General features: G+C 51.6%; 1 protein-coding gene across 9 annotated transcripts in view; it reads left to right on the top strand.

Annotated features, from left to right (window-relative positions):
- Positions 1-21416, top strand: part of RAI1 (retinoic acid induced 1) — a 102556-nt gene that overhangs the window by 60705 nt on the left and 20435 nt on the right. The window contains exon 1 of one of the 9 annotated variants that reach the window (XM_084762368.1): positions 16956-17082. The exons of the other annotated variants lie outside the window; for them this stretch is intronic. The gene's annotated coding sequence lies outside the window, so the exon portion shown is untranslated. Of the gene's footprint in view, positions 1-16955; positions 17083-21416 lie in introns of those variants that run through there. 9 annotated transcript variants of the gene reach the window in all.

Raw genomic sequence — 21416 nt, 5'->3', positions numbered from 1 at the left:
TAAAGTTACTATTGATATTAGACCTCCAGCACATGCAGGCCTCACAGGCACAGCCCTTCTCCCTATCTGGCCCCAACTGCCTAGAGAAGGCCTGCGTGCCTCTGGCGTGTAGTAAAGGCCTGGCAAATGAGCACGGCCCTTGGCCTCTCGCCTACCATCCCAGGGTGGTGTGTGGCGGACACTCCAGCAATTTCTTAGATTTAGATGAATCGCCAGATTCTGCCCCTGGAACCCAAACCACATCATTTGATTTTTGTGAGTATCTACCTTGTGCTAGTGGGAGGGCGGTCTAACAGAACCAGGACCTGTGGCCTGGAGGAAGCTACTGCCGCAGGGGTAGGGCTTCAGGGAGGGAATCCAGTGTGATCTGAGGAGAGATGACCTTTGTGTGGAGATGACAACCCATGGACACAGTGCCAGGCAAATGGAGAGGGTGGAGCATTCTAGAATTTTGTGTCCTATGTGTGCAAAGTCTGGGGATACAAGAAGTCCCTTGAAGGCTCTTGGAGTGGGCCCTGTGGTTGGAGAGAGCTGCGGTGCCCTGAGGAAGGAACTGCTGAGCCTGAACACCATCAGCAGACAGTTTCCCTCCAGTCAGCTGCGCCCTATGCTACTCAGGCTGCAGAGTTAGTGTTCATCTCTTCACTGAGCCAGCGTGTCCTCCCGTGTGCCCTGACTGTACACAGGTGGGGTCCTGCCCTCAGGGTTCCCCTCCAGCTGAAGAGCCATGTTTGGGCCTAGTGGTAGTGTTTAGGGTTTTATCCCTAACCACGAGCGAGTAAGGGCACAAGGAAGGAAGCGTGGGAGTGGGGAGCTCTAGGGATGGGATGTGGTGTGAGGGCAGGCAGGGGAGTCAGTTGAGGAGGCTGGTCCAAGCAGACAGTGGGAAAAGGGGGAGTTGTGTGTGTGTGTGTGAGGAGTCAAAAGTAGCTGCAATATGTGCAGAAGAGGAGTAGGGGGAAAAGTAAGCGTCACCGCTTCCAGCACAGCACTGGCTGAACTGGGACCTCCATGTGACTTGAAGAGGACAGTCTTTCTTCAGGCAGTAGGAAAGCTGCCAGAATAGCTTCCCCGTGTGACTTGGAACAAGTGCATCGCACTCCCCAAGCCTGTGAATTCTGTGGTAACACCGATGAGGGCAGTGCACCATGGCCAGCTATGGTTCCTCCATGAGGAAGAAGCGTAGATGGAAACAAATTAGGAGAGCCAGGAGCCCCGGAACATAGGCCATCTCAAGCCCCTGCGCCTTAACTTTTTATGTGCTTCAGATTCCCCCCGCCCTTCCCTTCCCATCTACCTATGCTATGCCTGTGGGGGTGTCTGATGGCTACTAGAGTGAGGAGAACTGTGGAGGGCCTTCCGCTCGTAAGCCAAGTTTGTTGCTGGGGTTTCAAGGCCAGTGTAGAGTTATGTCATGTATCATATGGCCTCCATGGGAATCCTCTTTTGTAGGAAAAATTTTTATTCTCTGGGATTCCAACTCATATGACCCAAAACAGGGTTGCCAGTGGCACTGTTTCCTGTGTCCTGGGTCATTTTGAGTCATCTTTTCCTAAGCAGCAGGAGACTTCAGGTGGGAATATCATCTTTGGCATCCATAGAGGAGGGATGGGTCTAACCTGAGCTGCACTTTCTGAGCGTGGGGCCTCTCCAAAGGGTCTTGGGGCCTGTGTTGTGCAGGCTTTGTGGGTAGGGGCAAAATGACAATGGAGTCAGGAGTGCCTGTGCCTCACCTGCATCTCTTTCATGCTGTTCTGTGAGAGTGAGAACTGATACTTAACACTGCTCTGCCCTCCAATGGGTGGAACAGTGAAGTGGGTAGAGCCAGGGTAGGACGTTGGGTACAGACTCTTGCAGCTTGGGGACAGCTGAGACTCAAGCTAAGTCTAGTGCACAAAATCCCTGAGCCCAGAATGTTTCTGATTTGCAAAACCAGAGATGTCAGGATACAAGCCACCAAAAAACCTGGATGGTCCTTGGAGTAGTTGGAAGACACTAGACGTGCCTCCTGACAGACACTCCCTTACTTCCTCTGTGTATCTGTGTTGGACTAAGCGATGGCTTAGTGACATCCTCCAGTGATCTGGGCAGGCAGATGGAGCGGCAGCCATCCGAAGTGCCTGCGTTTCACAGAGGAAGAGGCATATGGATGCGCTGTTGTCTCCACTCTAAAATCCATGACCCAGTAGGCCACATGGTCAGCTGGACTTCTTTGAGGACAGGAAGGGGCGTACTTGCATAGGAAGTGTTTAGGAAGGGGTACAAATGTTGGCCATGCAGGTCAGGTGGGGCTTTTTAGCCTCTTGTAGCCAAGGATGACAGTGTCATTTTATCCTCCTGCCTCCACCTCCTGAGTGGTGGAGTTAAACGTGTACCACTGGTGCCGGGGCTCAGACTGGAGCCTCGTCTGTAGCTTCAGCCTGTCATCTGTTCTGTAACTTACCCCAGCAGAGGCAGGTGCCTCGGTGGGTCTAAATGAAGGAGTCCAGGATCTTGTGTTTGACTTTGGGGAACATATGCTGGAGGGTGACTCTGGGGTCTCATACATGCTGGACAGTGAACTACCACCGGGCCACACCTGCCGTCTTGATTTACTTCCTAGCCTTTCATTGACTGGTCTGCATACATAAAGAACGTGGCTCATAAGTGAACAGCAGATACATTTTTGCATACAGCAAACACTCATGTGTAACTGATTCTCTGGGTGAGAAAAGCAATATTACCAGCTCCAAAAGCCTGTTGTGTTTCTTAGGTGTTTCCACCCAAGACTCATGTGTCCGCATACAGATTCCATACACACACGGACCCGGCTTAATTGTTCTCCTTGCTGTCTTGGCCATGCTGCGGGCAGCAGTGGTTCATTTCTCGTTGCCATTTAGCTGTCATTGTATATGCTCAGGTTTTGGTTCTTTTTTCCTCTCCCTCCATCCTTAGTGCTGGAGATGGAATTCAGGGCCTGGGACATAGGAAGTGTGCTACCATGGAGCACACACCAGCACTTGGTTTTCTGAGATGGGGCCTTGACCTTGAAACCCTCCGCCCTCAGCTCCCTGAGTGCTGGGACTGTAGGTATTTACCTGGCTGAAGTTTACATTTTAAATGGCCCCCAAAGGTTCATCTTGGCACTTTTGGGGAGACAGATAATCATATGATCAAAGGACCTGTGAGAGTGGCCTCTCTCCCTTTCCTTTTCTCTACTCCTTGCTCCCTGCCACTACTGCTGTGGTACTAACCTCAAAACAGGCACAGAAATGGCACGCCACCAATAGTGTGCATGAATAATAGTCTCTTTTCATCCCCAGGGAATACCTCTTAAGACTCTAATGATAGAGCCTGGTGCGGTGGCGCACGCCTTTAATCCAACAGTCAGGAGGCAGAGGCAGGCAGATCTTTGTGAGTTCAAAGACCAGGCCAGCCTGGTCTACAAAGAGAGTTCTAGGACAGCCAGGGCTGTTGCACAGAGAAACCCTGTCTTGAGGGAGGAAAAAGACTCCAGTGATGTCTGAAACACTGGGTAGTTTGGTACTACCAAACCCTAAATGTACTGTTTTTCTTTTGTTTGTTTATTTTGGGTTTTTTGTTTGTTTGTTTGGTTGGTTGGTTTTGGTTTTGGTTTTGGAGACTGGGTCTAGCTATGTAGCTCTGGCTGCCTTGGAACTCACTTTATAAACCAGGCTGGCCTTGAACTTAGAGACCCACCTGTCTCTGCCTCCTGAGTGCTAGGATTAAAGATGTGCACAACTACAGCCTTTCTTTTTTTCTTTAATATTTTTTAAGCTTTATTTCATGTGTATGACCATTTTGTCTATGAATTTTTGCTGTTGGTTTAGTTTGGTTTTTTTTGAAACAGGGTCTTTATGTAGTCTTGGCTGTCCTGGCATTTACTGTGTAGACTAGACTGGTTTCAACGTGTAAAGATGTTTCTGCCTCTGCCTCCTGAGTGATGGGACTAAAGGCATCCACCACCACACCCTGAGCTGTTGTGTGTGTGTGTGTGTGTGTGTGTGTGTGTGTGTGTGTGGTCAGAAGAGGGTATCAGATCCCTGGAAGTAGAATTCTGAATAGTTTTGAGCCACTATGTGAATGCTGGAAATTAAACTCAGGTCCTCTGAAAGAGCAACAAGTGTATTTAACCCTGGGCCATCTTTCTAGCTTCTGTTATATTTTGTTGTTAGTGGTTATTGTTTGTGTAACTCTGGCCAGCATGGAACTTACTCTGTAGACCAGGCTGGCCTCAGACTCAAAGAGATCTGTCTACCTCCACCTTCCATGTGCTGGGATTAAAGCTATGTGCCACCATGCCTGTACACGTGTACTGTTCTGCAATGCTAGTGCATACCTAAAGTTTAGTGCATAAAGTAATCACAGTTAAGAGATGAACAGAAACTAGTAATAAGTTAGGGCAATGGTAATATACTACAATAAAGTTAATAAAACTTTTAAATTAACATCTAGAATTTTTTAAAAAAGATTTATTTATTTTTTATGTATACAGCGCTCTGCCTGCATGTACACCTGCAGCCAGAAGAGGGCACCAGATCTCATTATAGATGGTTGTGAGCCACCGTGTGGTTGCTGAGGATTGAACTCATGACCTTTGGAAGAACAGGTGGCACTCTTAACCACTGAGCCGTCTCTCCAGCCCCCAACATCTAGAATTTTTTACTTAGTATTTTCTGAGTGGTCCTAACTATAGGTGACTAAAATCATGTAAAATAGAACCATGGGTAGGAGGGGCAGCTGCCCAGGCCTTGCCCTCCCCTTTCTGATGAACACTCTCATAGTTACAAGAATCTTCTGAATATAAAGATCTACTGTGGGCTGGAGAGATGGCTCAGAGGTTAAGAGCACTGTCTGTTCTTTTAGAGGTCCTGAGTTCAATTCCCAGCACCCACATGGTAGCTCACAACCATCTATAATGAGATTTGGTGCTCTCTTCTGGCCTGCAGGGGTACATGCAGGCAGAATACTGTATACATAGTAAATCTTGTGCTAACTTGCCATGAGTGTTTTAGAACATGTGGTTTGTATGTGTCATTCCTGTTTGATGCCAAGATGCTGCACCCACTTGCAGAGGATGGCTTTGTTAATCTCAGAATCCAGAAATGTTCCTGTGTAATGCCGTTTTCATGGGCTTCAGAGCCTATTCTGTACACAGAAAATACGAGTTTTAAAGGTCCCCTAAAAATCCCATAAAGTAAGTTCTGTGTAATAATACATAGTGGAGAACATTGATCCCCAAATGGCAACATGTAGGCCTTACTGTATGAGTCATTTGGTGGCACTCCAGCAGATTCTAGGTCCAAGCAGAAGTAGTTATGCAATACCTTACTGTGCAGAACTCACTCACTGCACATGTAAGGATCACCCCACCCCCCACCAAGTGACCTATCTGGCATGTGGGAGATGGACTGGTCCAGGAATTGTACAGGGGACCTCTGGACTAGAGTGGGCCCTGTTTTACTCTCTGCTCCCAGGCTCTTGGGACAAGGATCTAGGCTTTTGTTTGCTTGTTTTTTTTTTTTGTTTGTTTGTTTGTTTTGTTTTGTTTGTTTTGTTTTGAGACAGGATTTCTCTGTGTAACAGCCCTGGCTGTCTTGGAACTCCCTTTGTAGACCAGGCTGGCTCGGAACTCATAGCGATCCTCCTGCTTCTGCCTCCTAGGTGCTGGGATCAAAGGTGTGTGCCCCCATGCCCAGCCTGGATCTAGGTATTTTTACTCACGGGTAGTGAGACTTGCCCTTAGAAAAGGAACCAAGAGAGCTCATTTGCTCAAAAATAAAGCTTGAAGGCTTTAGGTCCTGCCTGTCAGAGAACAGGACTGCATAGGAGCTGCCCTGGACCACCCAGAATGAGCTGAAGAAATGACAGGCAGGCACACCAGCTGCCGACTGTGAACTTGGCCTTTGCCACTGGGAAGATCTGGCTTGCAGGCCCGACTCCAGTAGCTCAGGAAGCCTCTGCCCAGCAGAGCCAGATGCCTGGGAGTGGACAAGCTCAGGAAGCTGCTGCTCACAGGGGGCCTAGTCTTCCCAGAGACCTCTTTCATCTTGGCTGAGATTCTTAGAGATTGGTTAGTTTTCTTCTTTTTTGTTTTTAAAGAAATTAAGAGGGTGAGGGTGTGGTTCAGCGGTGCAGCACCAGTATGTTGGAAGCCTTGTGTTTGATCTCTCGTACCATCAAAAACCTAGAAATTATGTCACAGTTATTGTTTTGGTTGGCCCTCCCAGCCCATGTCTAGGTGACCCAAGTACAGGGGTCCTTAAACAGCTGCCTCCAAAAGGGGCCACATCTGACAGGCAGTGTCTGGGAGGCTGAAAAGGATCCGGGAGAAATGCATCTTTGTTGCAGACCCATGTGGGGCTCTTTATGTAAATGGTTTCAGTGCCTAACAGGAAGAAGAAAAATGAGGCTTTGATGTGAGCCTCAGCATCTTTGTCAGACCGGTACAATGTCACTCAGACTTCGGGGTGGCCTGCTTTTACTAAGGAGCTGTCAGCTGCTCTCAGGCCACAGGCTCAGGGGGCTCTCCTAGTAGGGTTAGTCCAGAGCTGTCTCCAAGAATGCTGTTAAGAGTGTGGAAGCTGTGTTGCGGATGTCAGGCCAGCCTGGCCTTGCAGTGGACCTGGATTCCCTAAGCACCAGAGCCTCAGGGCACTCCAGTAGGATCAGGATGCCAGGGAGGATGAAAGGAGATGCAGATAGGTGAGGACCAGCCTAGCTGGCTGGCAGGGCAGCACAGCACAGCACACAGAGGGACATACTTCCTTCCCCCGGCAGGTCTAGATGCAGGTACCAGGAGGGATCCTGCTGTTCTTGTAGGCCTATTCAATCCAGGATCCTCATGGAGGGGACCCCAGGTGCCAAGGAATATTCTAAATCAACAAACAACAACAGATGCCAGACCACAAAAGGCTAAAACTGGCACATCAGCTCTTGGTGCAGGAGGATGTGTGATGCCTACATGGTGTACCTGGCAACATTCTATTAACCAGAATTTGGTTACAGTAGTTCCTGTCCCCGTTAATTCTAGAAAACACATAACTGCTGGTCTCTTTAGAAGCCTTGCTGGAAATATATGAAAAATATAGTATTACCTCCATCCTTTTAGATGAGAAGACATCGATGTCAACTTTTTTTGTGTCACAGAATTGGGGTTGTGTTGAGCACCTGTTTCTGTGCCTTTTTCATTGCATACTGGACCCTTAGCACTTGTCTGCAACAGGAAAAGCTCTTTGGAAGCGGTGATGCTGTGGGCTGGGCTTTGGAGGACCTGCTGTGCTCTGTGCTCTTGCAGGATCAGTTGATTTCTCTGAGCCTTGATTCTTGTCTCTGCAAGGAGAGAAACCGACAGTCATTTCTCAGGCTCTGCCTAGGGGATATGAATATGTTGCCTGTCTCAGAGACCTGATTGTTACAGCTTTGCCCTCCTCAAATGAAAGGGAATCTGATGATGATTGTGGCAGGTCTGGCACTGGGCAACACTTACTAGGTATGTGGTCAGTGGAGTGCTGAGGACCTGGCTGGTGTGGCTTCCAGCAAGCACTTTCCTACCTCTTGGCCAAGGGCCTTGCATCTCTGAAACCTAGCCCCAACCCAGCCTAAGAGTCTAGTGGCTGTTTGCCAATTGTCTTGATGGAAGCAGGGTGCTTTGCAGCCAGTAACTGCTTGGTGAAAGGAGTATCTGTTGTTACTGTCCAGATGATCACGCTGGAGCCGGGGCACAGCTGGCACAGGTGTGAGTAAGCATTAACTCTTGGTCCTGCTGCAGTGCTCAGCAGGACTCTAAAGACCTCAGGACACTTCCCAGCTGTGTCCATGACCCTTACCCACCTAGTTGGCTACCCAGGACCCATATTCAGAAATAGCCTGTGCATGGAATGGCTCTGCCATTATTGTTGAGATCTTACTGTTTTCAGCACAGGTCACAAAGCCTCCCTGACTCTTGGCAACAAAATTGCATGAAGCTTCCCACAGCTCTATCTATCTGGTATCCTGTGCAGGAGAACTCTGCTCTGAGGAGGTTAGGTGCTTACCGGAGTCATGTGGGGTGAGGGTCTGGTTGGCCACTGCACTCTTGACCACACATTCTGAGTAGTGTGGGATACTAGGGCTGAAACTGAGTTGAAGGTCAAGCTTTGGGCTAAACGTAAGAAAAGGAGGCATACACAGTAGGGACGCTGCCTTGGTCTTCTTGGTCTCTGTGGGTAGTGCCAGCCGTGAAGTTAGAGATGGTATGTTGGTACCCTCCATGTGGGAGACAGAAGGACAGGGCCAGGTCAGAAAGCACTGAGAGTGTCTGTGGGCAGCACACATAGGGCAGGACTCTGATAGACAGGCAGCTTAGCAGGAAGAGGCTGAAGAAAGCAAGCAGAATGGCTGCAGAGAAGCCAGTGGCTATTTGCTGCAGCCCTCTCAGAGGCTGGAACAGAGCTCCTTCCTTTCCTACTGGGCCACCCGGGCTTGAGGCACCGACCCTCCGAATGGAAAAGGGCAGGTGGCTCTCTCCTCTTTTGGGGAGAGAGCCTTTTTAATATTCTAATCAATTTTCAGGGCTGACTCTGTCCAAATGTGATCCTGCTTCATCTCACTTGTGTCCCCAACATGGTGCACCAAGAGACTATTGCTGAGAGGTGTGGGCATTGAGGCCTGAGGAGCACAGGGACCCACCTAGGGCAAGTAGAAAGCTAGCACTTGGTAGGGGGCACAGGATATGCATTTGCAGACATCTCCTAAGGGTCTAGGAGAGGCTTATGCAATGCAAAGAAGGAAAGAGCTTCTTCCAACTGATGATTCTGGGAAAGGATGAGGCTGAAGCACAGGGCAGCTGCAGCCCAGGAGATCTTAGGATCTGGAGACACAGTATACCAAGTGAGGTGGGGAGGGTGAGATGAAGGGACGGGAACTCACTGAAAGCTTTATAGCAATAAAGCACCATGTGCAGAGCTTCTGTGAGGATACAGGGACAAGCTAGAGGCCAGGAGAGTGCTCTGGGGTGTAGGCACAGAATCTGTGGTAGCTGGGCATGTGATATGCTCTGTACTGTGGAGTGAGGTTGGAGGAACCTTGGCAGGGGTACCCAGGTGAATGGCTGTGGGGGGCAACTGGTGAGATGGAGGAGGCTTGAGGATACACTAGATCCCAATCAGAAGCTTCAGGGAATCTCAAAATAGAGATGGGCCGGGGGCCTTTGTCCTCACAAGGGAGCCTATGTGCTGGGAAGAAATATAGTCACTCAGGACAGAGGAGGAAAAACAATTCGGGAGATGGGGCAAAGCTAGGGGCTCACCTCATCCATCCAGGCCACCAGCTGTGCGATCTGCCTTGGGAATAGGCCAACATAACCAGTGATGGGGAGGATGGAGTTAGTATCAGGAGAGCTTGTGGACTGGCCTGAGTGTAGCCTTCAGACAAGGTCTGGGGTTCGGGATTTTTATCCACTAGCCAGAAGGGGACAGCCTATCTTCGAAAGAGCTTTAGGGCAGCTAGGCCTCAAGGACAAAGGCAGGGGGGTGGGGATGGGGGGGTGAGCAGGGGATGGAGGCTGTAGCTGTGAGCTTAATGGCCCCGGAAAGAAAAAAAAAACCATAAAGCTGCAGAATTACGGGGAGACATAAACAGAGCTGTCAGGCATTAGCTGCAGGGAGACGGCTGAGCAGAGTAGAGCTGCGATCCTCGTGTGTGCATAAAAAGACAGAAGTTATCAAAGGAACCAGATTAAGGGGCTGCTGTCTCTGCCACACTCAGGCTCCCTGGCAGATTCCTTTCTTATGCCTCAGCCTGCCGGCTCTGGTCACAGGCTCTGGTCACATGCTGACCCAGGGGCTGGATCTCAAGGATTGGCCAGGGCAAGGGCCAGAGCTGCCAGTGATACTGGATATCTGAGTGGACAGGGGGCCCAGCCCTACTAGCAGTGGGTGGGAGCCAGGTCTAAGGAGGGAGGCAGCGCTGACCCTGACAGTTTATGGGCGCTCACACACCCTGCCGTCTTTATTTCTGCTGTCGCTGATGATGACGTTAGCTAAGCACTAATGGGCTTAAATTTCGTCTTAGACCATTCCTCAGCAGTCCTCGGCAGATGACTAACACCCTGCTCTTCTGAGCAGCAGAGATGCCAGCCTATTCATAGGCGTGTGCCTCTGCCTATGCAGATATGCTGCTCCCTGCAACCATCAAGGGACTCACAGGCTCCAGAAGGGATTCCTGGTGGTGTCCCAAGTGAGGACAGGGCTCTAAAGTGGCCTCTGGAGTATCTGGCCTGTGGACAGGAGCCTGGCCTGAGTGTTCGCCCCACCACCACTTTTTTTTTCAGGGGGGGGTTGGGTTTTTTTTTTCCCCCGAGACAGGGTTTCTCTGTATAACAGCTTTGGCTATCCTGGAACTCTCTTTGTAGACCAAGCTGGCCTCATACTGACCGAGATCCACTTGCCTCTGCCTCCCGAGTGCTGGGATTAAAGGCGTGCGCCACCATGCCCGGCTTCGGGGCCTCTCTTGAGTTCTCCAGATCAGGTACCATGATGAGGGTCTGCCAGGATCTTAAAAACTTTAGAGAGGGCTGGAGAGATGGCTCCGAGGTGAAGAACACTATCTGCTCTTCCAAAGGTCCTGAGTTCAATCCCCAGCAACCACATGGTGTTACACAACCATCTATAATGAGACCTGGTGCCCTCTTCTGGCCTGCAGGCACACACACAGGCAGAATACTGTATGAATAATAAATCAATAACTTAAAAAAAAAAAACAAAACAAAAGACCAGGCGTGGTGGCACACGCCTTTAATCCCAGCACTTGGGAGGCAGAGGCAGACGGATCTCCATGAGTTCAAGGACAGCCTGATCTACAAAGCTAGGCCAGGCCAGCCAGGACTACAAAAGAAGCCCTGTCTCAAAAAAAACAAAACAAAACAAAAAACAACTTTAGAGAATCATGTTTTGCACAGACTAAGAGAAATAGCAGTGGCTTTGCTGGAGGGTGGAATCCATCTGTCTGACTATGCCGTCACTCATTCAACAAACACAAGGCCCTCCACAGCCTGATGCCTCCTGCCCCAACTCACACATGTCTGTCAGAGGCCTGATTCGTGTGGGAAAAGATCTTTGTTGGTGGAGGTTCTGAAGGTTGTGAGGGGGAGATGGGCAGGGAGTCCTGGAGGCTGCGCAGACCTGGGGAACGTCGGATATGTAAAGAGGACAGGCATGTATCTGAAGAGGAGGGTACCAAAACACGCAGAGCCCCCCGGAAGGATCCTGTAGCTCTTCAGGCTTTGCTGCTTACCTCTGCATATGTCCACTGCCTTCACAGCATAGCTGGGGCTTTGTATCTACCCTTCAAGTTGCCCAGAGGGCTAGCACACACAACTGCCCGTTAGCTAAGGGAACCTCATCCCTTTGTCTCACCCTGTGCTAGGAGTGGTTCTCTCTCCCACTGATGCCCAGAGGTCAAGGAGGACACTTGAGGAGGGTGGCCACCACCAGGCACGCCTCAGGTGTCACCCTCCTTAGCAGGGTTGGTGAGCTGGAGATGAGGGTTTGGTAGGCTTTGAATTCCATGCTATGTGACCTCTTTGCTGTCTCCGGGCTTCAGACATGCACTGGGTTACCTGTAGGTGCTGGCCTTGCCGGGGTCTGGCACACCAACAGGTGGAAGTCAGGCTTGAGTTGGGGACATGCATTGGTAGGTAGTCTGACCGTGTTACTGCTCTCTAGGAGACAACCTCGCCTCGTCCTAGCTGGCCTCCACATTTACCCCTCACTGCAGCCACTGTGAATCACAGCATACATCTATCTGATGGTGTCAACCCTCCTCCTGTTTGTACATTGTCACTTACTTAGCAGGTTTGTGATCCGGGTCCTACCCGTCTCACATCCACATTTTCATGCTTTTCTTCTCTGCCTCACTGGCCTTTTCCCTTTCGCTCAGCATTTCCTGCATATCCCTCATGACTCAGGACTCCTTCCGGGTTATCAGTCTGATTTTGTGTCCCTCCTTGGGTGTAAGTTAAGCCTTTGCCTGTTCATCAGCACTCAGCTGTCTTCTGCAGACTCTGCCTGTGTTGTCCCTCGTACCCATGGAGCATAGAGTAGACACTTGGAAACTGATGGAGGGTTAGTTGGGCAGGTGGGTGTATGGTCAGGTGGGTAGTGGGTAAATGGGTAGATAATGGGAAAATAGATGAGTGGAGAATAAAAGGATGAATGGGTGGAGGGGCAAGTATTGGGAAGCTCAAAGCTCCCAGGAAGTGAGCCTCAGAACCTTGAGTAAGTCTGTCTTCAGTGAGCCTCAATTTTCCTATGTATAAAATGGTCTGTTCAGCTCCTGAACAGGTGGCCAAGATGACAGTGGGTCAGGTGTGCCAGACAGTGACCGCAAAGGAAATTGCTAGCTTGAATGAGTTCCCTACAGCCCTAGAAGGTCCTTCCTTTTCTGCAGGTCCTGCCTAGGGTCCCTACCCTGACTTCAGTTTAAATCCGTGTCTTTCTGCTCCCAAGATACCCTTTGGCCTCTTGGGATTTAGTTGTATTCTCTCTAAGGTAGGTTGCTTGTGTTCCCTGTGGTGTCTCTGGAGATGAAAACACCGTTCAGGCACACCAGAATACGTGGGGCTTATGCCTAACTACAGTGTCTTGCTCCCTGGCTCTGCCTCTGGGCCAGCCTCACCACCGCAGCATGATTTATATAACGCCGTTAGAACGTTCATCTGAATACACAAATGCCCTAAGCCTTTTTCTGTGCCTGTGACCTCATCTGCAGATGAGTTAGGATGCGACTGATGCTCACAACAGAGCCATGCCTGGAAGGCCAGGGAGAGCTGTCATAGTGTGATAATGGTAACAGGATAGTCCTGTCCCTTAGTGGCTCTGGGAGCAGTTCTGGGAGGTGGATGTTTAACTGCTGTCCCTGATTAAAGGGTGAGAATCACAGGCCCCGAAAGGTGTGGTAAGTCACCTGAGCCCACAGAGCAGTCGGCTTCAGGGTCTTAGGTGCTTGGTGCTTCTGTCCAAAGATTTGTTGTTGGTGGTGGTGGTGGTTTTTTTTTTTTTTTTTTTTTTTGAGGCAGGGTTTCTCTATGTAGCCTTGGCTGTCCTGAACTCACTTTGTAGACCAGGCTGGCCTTGAATTCACAGCAATCCTCCTGCCTCTGCTTCCCAAGTGCTAGGATTAAAGGCATGCATCATCACTCTTGGCTTTTTCAAAGACTCTTTTTTAAAAAATATTTTTATTTAATTTTAAATTTATGTGCATTGGTGTGAGGGTGTCAGATCTTAGAGTTACAGACAGTTGCGAGCTGCCATGCGAGTGCTAGGAATTGAACCCGGGTCCTTTGGAAGAGCAGGCAGTGCTCTTAACCTCTGAGCCATCTCTCCAGCCCTTCCAAAGACTCTTATGAGAACACTGTGGAAAAAACTACTAGCCCACAGTGAAACACAGCAAGCTACCTGGAAACCTTCCACAGGCCTGCAGCCACAGGGCCAGTCTGCCAGGTTAGTTCCACCCAGAGTTGACACATGTGACAGGACCCTACCCTGGCCACTGCCACTAGGCCTTAGTGCCCAAACAGTGTGTCTGGCTACCCTAACAGTAACCAGCTGGTGGGCAGAGTAGGGAGAGAATGGGAGTCAGACTTTTGTGACTCCCAGGAGCTCCTGTCTTCCCGGCCACACCTTCCCGGCCAGCAAAGACCAGTTGGGGTTTCCAGCCCTTTGCTTCTGCTATAAAAAGTATGTCAATATTTACCTTTTAGAAGGACAGATAGGTCCCGAGTCTACCCAGGGCTTCTCTTGACAGCTCTGTTCATATGATCTCTTTTAATCTTTACTTGCATAGGGCCCCAGAGCTCAGGTTAGGGGTAGGATTTGGTCCCTTATCTCCAGCGGGCCTCACAGTTGAGAGCCTTTGGGTTCACAAAGCCTGGATGGCATCTGGCAGCACATTTTACATGTTTTGTTGAAAAGATTACAGGAGAGTGTTTTGCTGGCCCACAAAGAAGGGAGAGGAAGGACCTATTAAAACCAAGAGTGCCTTTGAACACCAGTCCTGGGGGTTCTCCCTGCCCTGGGAGCAGCTGCCTACCCGTCAGTGCTTTCTGCTACAGGTGACTGGCCTCGCATAGATTACTTGGGGCTGGGACTCTAGCCCCATAGAGTTTTTATTTGGATCCATATTGCCAAAAGGTGCTTCCAAGAGGTAGAGCTAGTTAAGTGTTCCATCCCCATCTGCACCAGGGCTCCTCTTTCTCCCATGACTCACCAGCCAGCAGAGGCAGCACTATGACTATATCTCCTATGTGCTCAGAAAGCCAAATAAGTGTTGTCCTAATGACCTGGGTTTGTCTGTGAAGGGAAGGGCACTCCCCAGGAGTGCAGTCTTATGCCCTGCCATTTGGATGCCTAGAATATTTTACAACCCAAGAGCACAAAACATGGAGACGTTAAGTACCCAAGGCTACCCAGGTATGTGTACAGGAGCTAGGATTTGAACCCTCAGCCCCTCACTGTCAGGGCTTCATTAGGGTAGATGTGGGAAAATTGCATCTCTCACTCAATTCCAAGCCCCATGAGCTCTCCAAGTATCCTGCTCCTGAACCCTGACCTTTGAAGCCCCCCCCCCCCATACAATCTGCCATCCTCTACCAGTTATCAGGAACCCTCCCACAAGCTTCCTAAATGAGGCATCTGTGGATCAGGCCAAATTAGCTGTGTGCAGTAGGAAGAGTGATGGTCTGAAAGCCAGGGAGAGAATTCTAGAAAGGTTGGATGCAGTCAGTGACAGGGTCCAAGGGGGCTTGGGCCTGGGCACAGAACTAACACACAAGGACAAGCTGTCTTGTGTTCACAAGTGAACAAGTGAAACAAGCAGTGTTTAAAACAGTTGGATGCTGGAATCATCCGTTCAGGTTTTGTTTTTCTCTTAAGTCCCTTCCCATTTCATAGCTGTTCAGAGCGGGTAATTAGCCAGCTCCCCACTTAGACTCAGGAAGGTCCCCAAGAAGTTTGTCCAGGCTGCTCCTGGAGCAGGGGCTGCCAGCTTCCTCTCTCCCTGCGGCTGGTGCTTCTCTTGTGTCAGAACAGCCACCCGCATAGCACAAGTGGGAGCTCTCCTTTTCCTGTGGTGAGAGCAGCCGCAAATCCAGCACTTGCCCACCTTGAGAACCCGGTAGATCAAAATCAGAGTGTTGGTCTAGTCTGTTAGAGGAACAAGCAACCCTGACTGAATTTGCAATTTGTTTATCAAACAGCCATGCATATTTGGAGGAATGTGCTGCTGGGTTAGAGTCATAAAGGTGAATAAAAGAGATCTGTAGAATTCAGCTTCATGCCAAGACACCCTGACAGAGTAGCTTGGTCATGTGACACTTCTCTCTGGTCCCTTTGCCTTCCTCCCCCTAGAAGACCAATGTTCTGAAGTGCCAGGCCCATTCGTTTGTTTCTAGCCTCAGGAGCCACTCTGTATCCCTAGCCAGAAGCCGGGCTTGGAGCCCTGCCCTCAACGCCCCTTTTCTTTGGAGCCATTTCTGTATCTGGAAATGAGAAGTGATATTACATCTTGAAGGGCAGTTGAGGGAAGAAGTAAGACCACTGGCATCTCAGGAGGTCTCCTCAAACACCAGCCTCTGGTGGGGAACAGGGGTCAATAGGGAGATGGGAAGAACCTTCCAGATCCGAGGGAGGCAAAGTGCAGTAGGTACCATACCCCTGGTACCTTGTTTCTGCTTAGGTACCAGTCCTCTTCCTGCCCCTATCGTTGCCTGGCTTCCAGGCCCCTCCCAGCTAGAGCCCTGGCCTAAGTATGTCACAGGCACCTGGAGGATCAGCCTCCTTTCTGGCTCCACGAGGTGCTCTGTCTGGCCTGCTAGAGCTCTTTACTTATCTGCATGCTACTGCTGGCCTTGGGGCTGCTCTCTTGAGGATGACCCCAGCCAAGAGCCTAGCCCCTTAAATGCCGGTTTTTTGTTTTTTGTTTTATCTAGTCTAGTTAGGCTTCAAGAGATTGTTCTCCAGTGGTCTCAACATTCCTAGTGCTGTGACCCTTTAACGCAGTTCCTCATGTTATAGTGACCCCCCCAACCAGCTACTTCGTAACTGTAATTTTGTTACTGTTGTGAATCATAATGTAACTATCTGTGGTCTCTGATAGTCAGGTGGCCCTTGTTAAGGGATCTCCACCCAGTGGTTAAGAACCACTGCTAAATCCATGGTTTCTGTGTCTGGGATGGCTACTGCTTTCTCATGGCTACTGATGCAGCAGCTAACCGCCTTCTCCTTAAAGATGGAAGGCTCCTGGGAACACACACCCCCCATTCGTCTAGGAACAGTCTGGAAAATGCCGGGGTACTTGAAGGACCCTGTCAAATCCTGAAGTTGGCCCTGGCTCGGCAGTCATCTGATGCTCACTTTAAAGAGTGTAGAATGAGGTTTGGTGGGTGGCCTTTGGGGAGAAGGACAACCACAACGGACTCGAACTTCCTGCGACCTCACATTGAGGGAGGAAAGGGTTCCAAGGAAGCGAGCCAAAGTGGGGTTCTCCCTGGGGTGAACCTAGGCAGACCAAGAGGAGGGAGTAAACTGAGCTGTCGAGTTTCCTGTGTGCTCCTGGCACATCCCTAGACCCTGGCTCGGGAAGAGTCTTTGAAGTTTCCAGCAAGACCAGACCACTGCTGTTCAAATGGCTTATGTGTCTAGTGGCTCAGGGAAGGGGACTGGCGGTGGGGGTGGCAGCGCCCCGCTTGGCGCCCTTGCTGCCTGAGGGTCCATGCATTGGGAGCTCCAGCTTCTTCGAATTGGAGGATGGTGAGACCAGGCCGAGAACCCCAGGAGGACTCGGTACTCGGGCAGGGCAAGCTGTTTCAGGCTGCGGGGAGCTGGAGCCGCCTCGCACCGCCACTCCGCGCAGGGTGGGAGGGAGCGAGGGAAGCGAGGGGACGAACGCCGGCTCCCCGCCCCCATCCCACCCGGTTCCGATATTTAGCTGAAAGGCACGCGGCTCCTAATCGGCCCTTTCCAGGCTGAGATGTAACGGCGCTCTGCCCGCACAAGGGCGGGGGCCAGGCCGGGGGAGGCGCAGAGTCCGGAGCCTGCGAGTGAGGTGAGGAGCCCGCGTCCTCGGCTGCCGGAGCGGGCGGGCGGGCGCGCACCGCCGAGGCATATATAGAAAGGGGGGCAGGTTAAAAATAACCCTCTTCGGCTGGGAAGCTCGCGCGCACTCTCTCGCCTCGTTCGGTGCCAGAGGACTCCAGGGGAGGTGGCGTTGGGGAGGGCAGCGCGGGATTCCCCTCCTCCGCCGCCGGGCGGGGTGCCGCCTGCACGCCACGGCTGCACGTGTGCGGGGCCGCGCACCCGGGCCCCTCGGCCCGGCCCGCGGCGCTCTCCCCAGCCTCGCGCTTCTGGCTGCCTCCCCTCCCGCACCCAAAGCGGCTGTAGGAAGCGCTCCTTTATTCATTATTTACGAGCGTTAATAGGTTTGGGGCGCGCGGGCTGGGGGCGGAGGCGAGGACGCCGCGGGGACCCCAGCGTTCGGGGAAGGGTCCGGACCTGCGGGAAGGTCTGCGGTACGCAGGGGGTCGGGGACGGCGCTCGGACGCCGTCCTTCGCGGGCGCGCACTTAGCGGAGCGGGACGTGGGGGCTACAGGCCCCCACGCCCCGCCCTGCACGGCCCTTGCTGCCGCGTCCCTGACGCAGCCCTGGCCTCATTTATCATCATCTTTGGTCAAGTGGAGTGTGCAAGGAACAGCTGCTTCACTCGGCTGACTTCCGAGGGAGGCTACAGCGGGAATCAGGAAAATGAATGATGGAGGCTGGGGGGCCGCCCCCAGGTCCGGGTGCAGGCGGGAGGGAGGCGGGGAGCATCCTGGCTGCCTCTACCTCGTGGCAAGCGCAGCGCCCCCTTCTCCTCCGGGCGCCCACAGCCTCTGCGGAACTGTGGCTGAGGACGGGCGGGTGTGCCGGAGGTCGCCGTGACCTTGCTGGGGTCAGTGGGTTGGGCTGCGGAGGAGGCGTCGCGGCGTCTTTGGTGGCCCTATCCCGATTGGCGGAAGGCCGGGGAGACAAGGAGGGGGGAGGGGAGTACCAATGGAAGGTGAAATTTTACCTGCCCCTGAGGGAGTCTTGCGGATTTTCTCCCGGCGACGGCAACGTTCTGCCTTTGTCTTACATAGCCGAAACATCTGTAGCAGAGGCGGAGAGGCCGCAGACCCCACCCTCAGCACGGCTCCCCAGCCACCACCCTGCTGCAGCCGCACCTCAGTGTGGGGTCCTCGCCCGCGCCTTTACCGGCCTGGTGCCGATGGGGCGGGGGCTGGTTGCGGAAAGGGTTAATGGCCCAGTCGCAGACCCTAATTGTCAGAGCTAGGCCCCGCTCCGTTCCAATTACCCTAAGTAGAGACTGAATGCGCAATTAACGGAGTCAGCTTGCCAACTGGAAAGCTGTCCCTGCTTTCACGTTGAGCGGAATACTCCACCAGCTGACTTGGACGAAGCAATTTCCTCCGCTCTCCCCTTTCTCTCTCCTCCAGCCCCTTCTCTTTTTCTCTCTCCTTAATAATAAAATTATACCAAGCAGTTTGCGGTGTGGCAGACGGCCAGAAAAGCGTTTCTTTAAACGCCGCCGTCTCACAATTAGGCAGCAAGAGGATTTGACACGCCGAGGCGGCCTGACAGGCGGCTTCCTCCCCTGGGGGCCAGTGCAGGAGGGGCTCCGGTGCCCTGCTCCCCCATATGGAACCGGCACTGGGAGGGGGCCAGGGCTGCACCTCCCGGGCTGTCAGCATGCTGCAGTGAGAAGCCCTTGGGGCAGGCAGCAGGGGAGGTTCTACCCAGGCAGCAAGATCTTTTCCCTGCTGGGGTATAGAGAAAGAAAGCCATGTTCTCTGTTTCTGTTTGACAGAGAGGCATCTGGGGCACACAGCTGCTGAGCCTGGTGGACAAGTCACAGACCCTCTCTGGGCTTCTGTTAATCTCCGTAAATTTGGGATTGGAGTATTGAGGAAGAATTGTGCCCTGTTCTTGGGGGCTGGTTGCTTTTCAATGCCGATATTGTCTTCCGAGGAGGTTAAAGACAGGCCTGTCTATATAACAAGCCAGAGACCGCCCCCCCCCGCCCCCCCCACTGCTACTGCTGAGAGCGCCGACCTAGACTCCCCACGGGCACACCGGAAGAGCTGCCATGAAAGTACCAGGGAGCAGTGCCCTGAAACCGGTCCATTGACCACTGGCTATAACAGCTGAACCCAGAACTGGACCAAGGTAGGCAGTAGGTGCTGCTGGAAGCCGCGCTGCTGTTTACTGCCTCCCAGCTTCTGGAGGGCGGCTACTTGCTTCCTTCACCTTCCCACCCCACCTCCACCCCTGCTGTCCTTCAGAAACATGATGGCAGTTCTGTGTGTTTTAGACTACAAACGCTGTCCACGGTCCCCTGGAACCTCAGCTCTGTGCTCTGCTTATCCCCCGCCTGGACTTTGGCTAAGCCAAAACAGGTGGGTGACAACACTAAAGGCTGCAGAGGAAAGAATGCAAACTTTGCTGTTCCTTTCCTCCCTAGTTGCTGCAGTGTATATCCTGCCCACCTCTTCACCCACTCCTGAAACTGCGCTCGGTTCTTGTCCCCTGAGGCTGTGATGAAGAATAAGTGCTATGGTAAACACAAAGCCAGTAGTGTCCCTCTATCACTTAGTCCTCCATCTGAACAGTATTTATAGGGGCCAGAGTAGGGCTTTGGAGCATAAAAGCAAGAACAAAAACAAAAACAAGCCCCCACCCCCACCCCTGCAGGAAGCCCTTGCCTTAAGGCTCTTACCCTTAGGAGGCAGCTCATTGTACCATTAATTATGTAATTACTGCTGTCATGAGCCCCACATGGGAGCCTGGCAGGGGTCCCAGGAGGGGGGAGGGGCAGGGCCTCACCTGTGTCCTGTGGAATGCTACCAGGGCCACCTCCTAGACCACCTCTATAAGAAGTGCGCAGGCCACAGTCCTAGCTCTTTCCCTCCGTCCCTCCTTCACACCTTTCACTTCAGTGTTTTCCTGGGCCATGCCACTACCAAGGCCTTCCTTGGAGCCAGAGAACATTCTGGGTGCTCCTTGTTGCATTGATTACCCAAGTCCCCATCCCAACAAGGCAAGAGCTAAACTGCATGGATGTCAGCTTCCTCAGGATTTGACATCTGGGGCTGATGGGCAAGTGAAAGCCCACACAGGTGGTCCTTTTGAACTTGGCACTACTTAAATAACAACAATAAAACCCTTGGGACTTGGTTGGTAGCTTTTTTTTTTTTAACAGAGAGAGTGAGAGAGAGAGAGAGTGAGTGAGTGTGTGTGTATGTGTAAACAACTTTCAGGAGCGGTTTTTCTCTCCTGTGGGTTCCAGGGATAGAAGTCAGTCACTAAGCCATCTTACATTGCCAGCTCTGGTAACATTTTTGAAAGTGAGAGATATTAATGATTTACTTGTAACCTGTTGAAGAGGCTGCTCTGGCCCATTTCTCCGCCTCCCACTTTGGGACCAAGATGTATAGCCTGCCTCCAATTCTCTTCCTACTAATTTGCTGCAAAGTAGACTCTGTCCATCCTTAAGAACAGGTCTGTGTTTAATGTATGAAGCAGAGTTGGGTCCTAGCCCATGCCTTCCAGTCCTCACCCAAATATACTGTGTCTCAGCTGACCACTTGAAATCTGGATGGTTTCATAGGGTTAATGTGACATTTGGAACATGATTCGTTTAATAAATATTTATTGTCCTGGGCAATGGGGCCTGGCTGTGAATAAAATAGGCAAAAATCCTTGCTCCTATGGAGCTTTTCATTCAAGAGGAGGCTAGTAATAAGTTAAGACTAAAAGGTAAGTGCTTTGAAGAAATAGAAGGAAGCACAAGGGTGCCATTTTAAATATGATGACGACAGAGAAGCAAACGTGTGGAGCTGAGTAAAAAGTTGTGTAGATGTCTGGGAATGGTTTTCCTACCAAAAGCAACAACCAGCATAAAGGCCCTGAGGCCCATGGAGGTGAAAGGGTTGCCCAAGGTCAACCGCCTGTTGGCATTTAGACACTGTGCTACTGGCTTGGCACTTCCTTTGCTGCTTCTTCCAAGAGTCAGTTAAGTCCTGTGTCCTTCTGGGCACATGAAGTGGCGAGGACACCGCTTTATGGAGGATCCGTTTCAGCCTTCTGTAAGGATGGGTCCTGCTGGGGCTCAGAGTGTTGACCAACCCAAGCAGCTTGGCAACTCCCTGTGAGCTACCTCTGGCCAGACTCCCGAATGGCTGGTCTTCGGACCTTGCTATGGGTGGCATCAGTGAGGGCAGGCTAGCCTGAGCTGGGCATGGGAAAGGCCCTGCCCTCTTTGTAGTTGGCTCCTGTGCCTTTTCTTTTTCTCCTTGTTTTGACAGATAGGTGGTGGTACCTTTTGTTGAGTGGTGAATAAAGTG

This window comes from Acomys minous (genome assembly GCF_964271855.1).
Source record: "Acomys minous genome assembly, chromosome: 16".
NCBI classification, from domain to species: domain Eukaryota; kingdom Metazoa; phylum Chordata; class Mammalia; order Rodentia; family Muridae; genus Acomys; species Acomys minous.
This window is presented reverse-complemented; position numbering and strand designations above follow the sequence as displayed.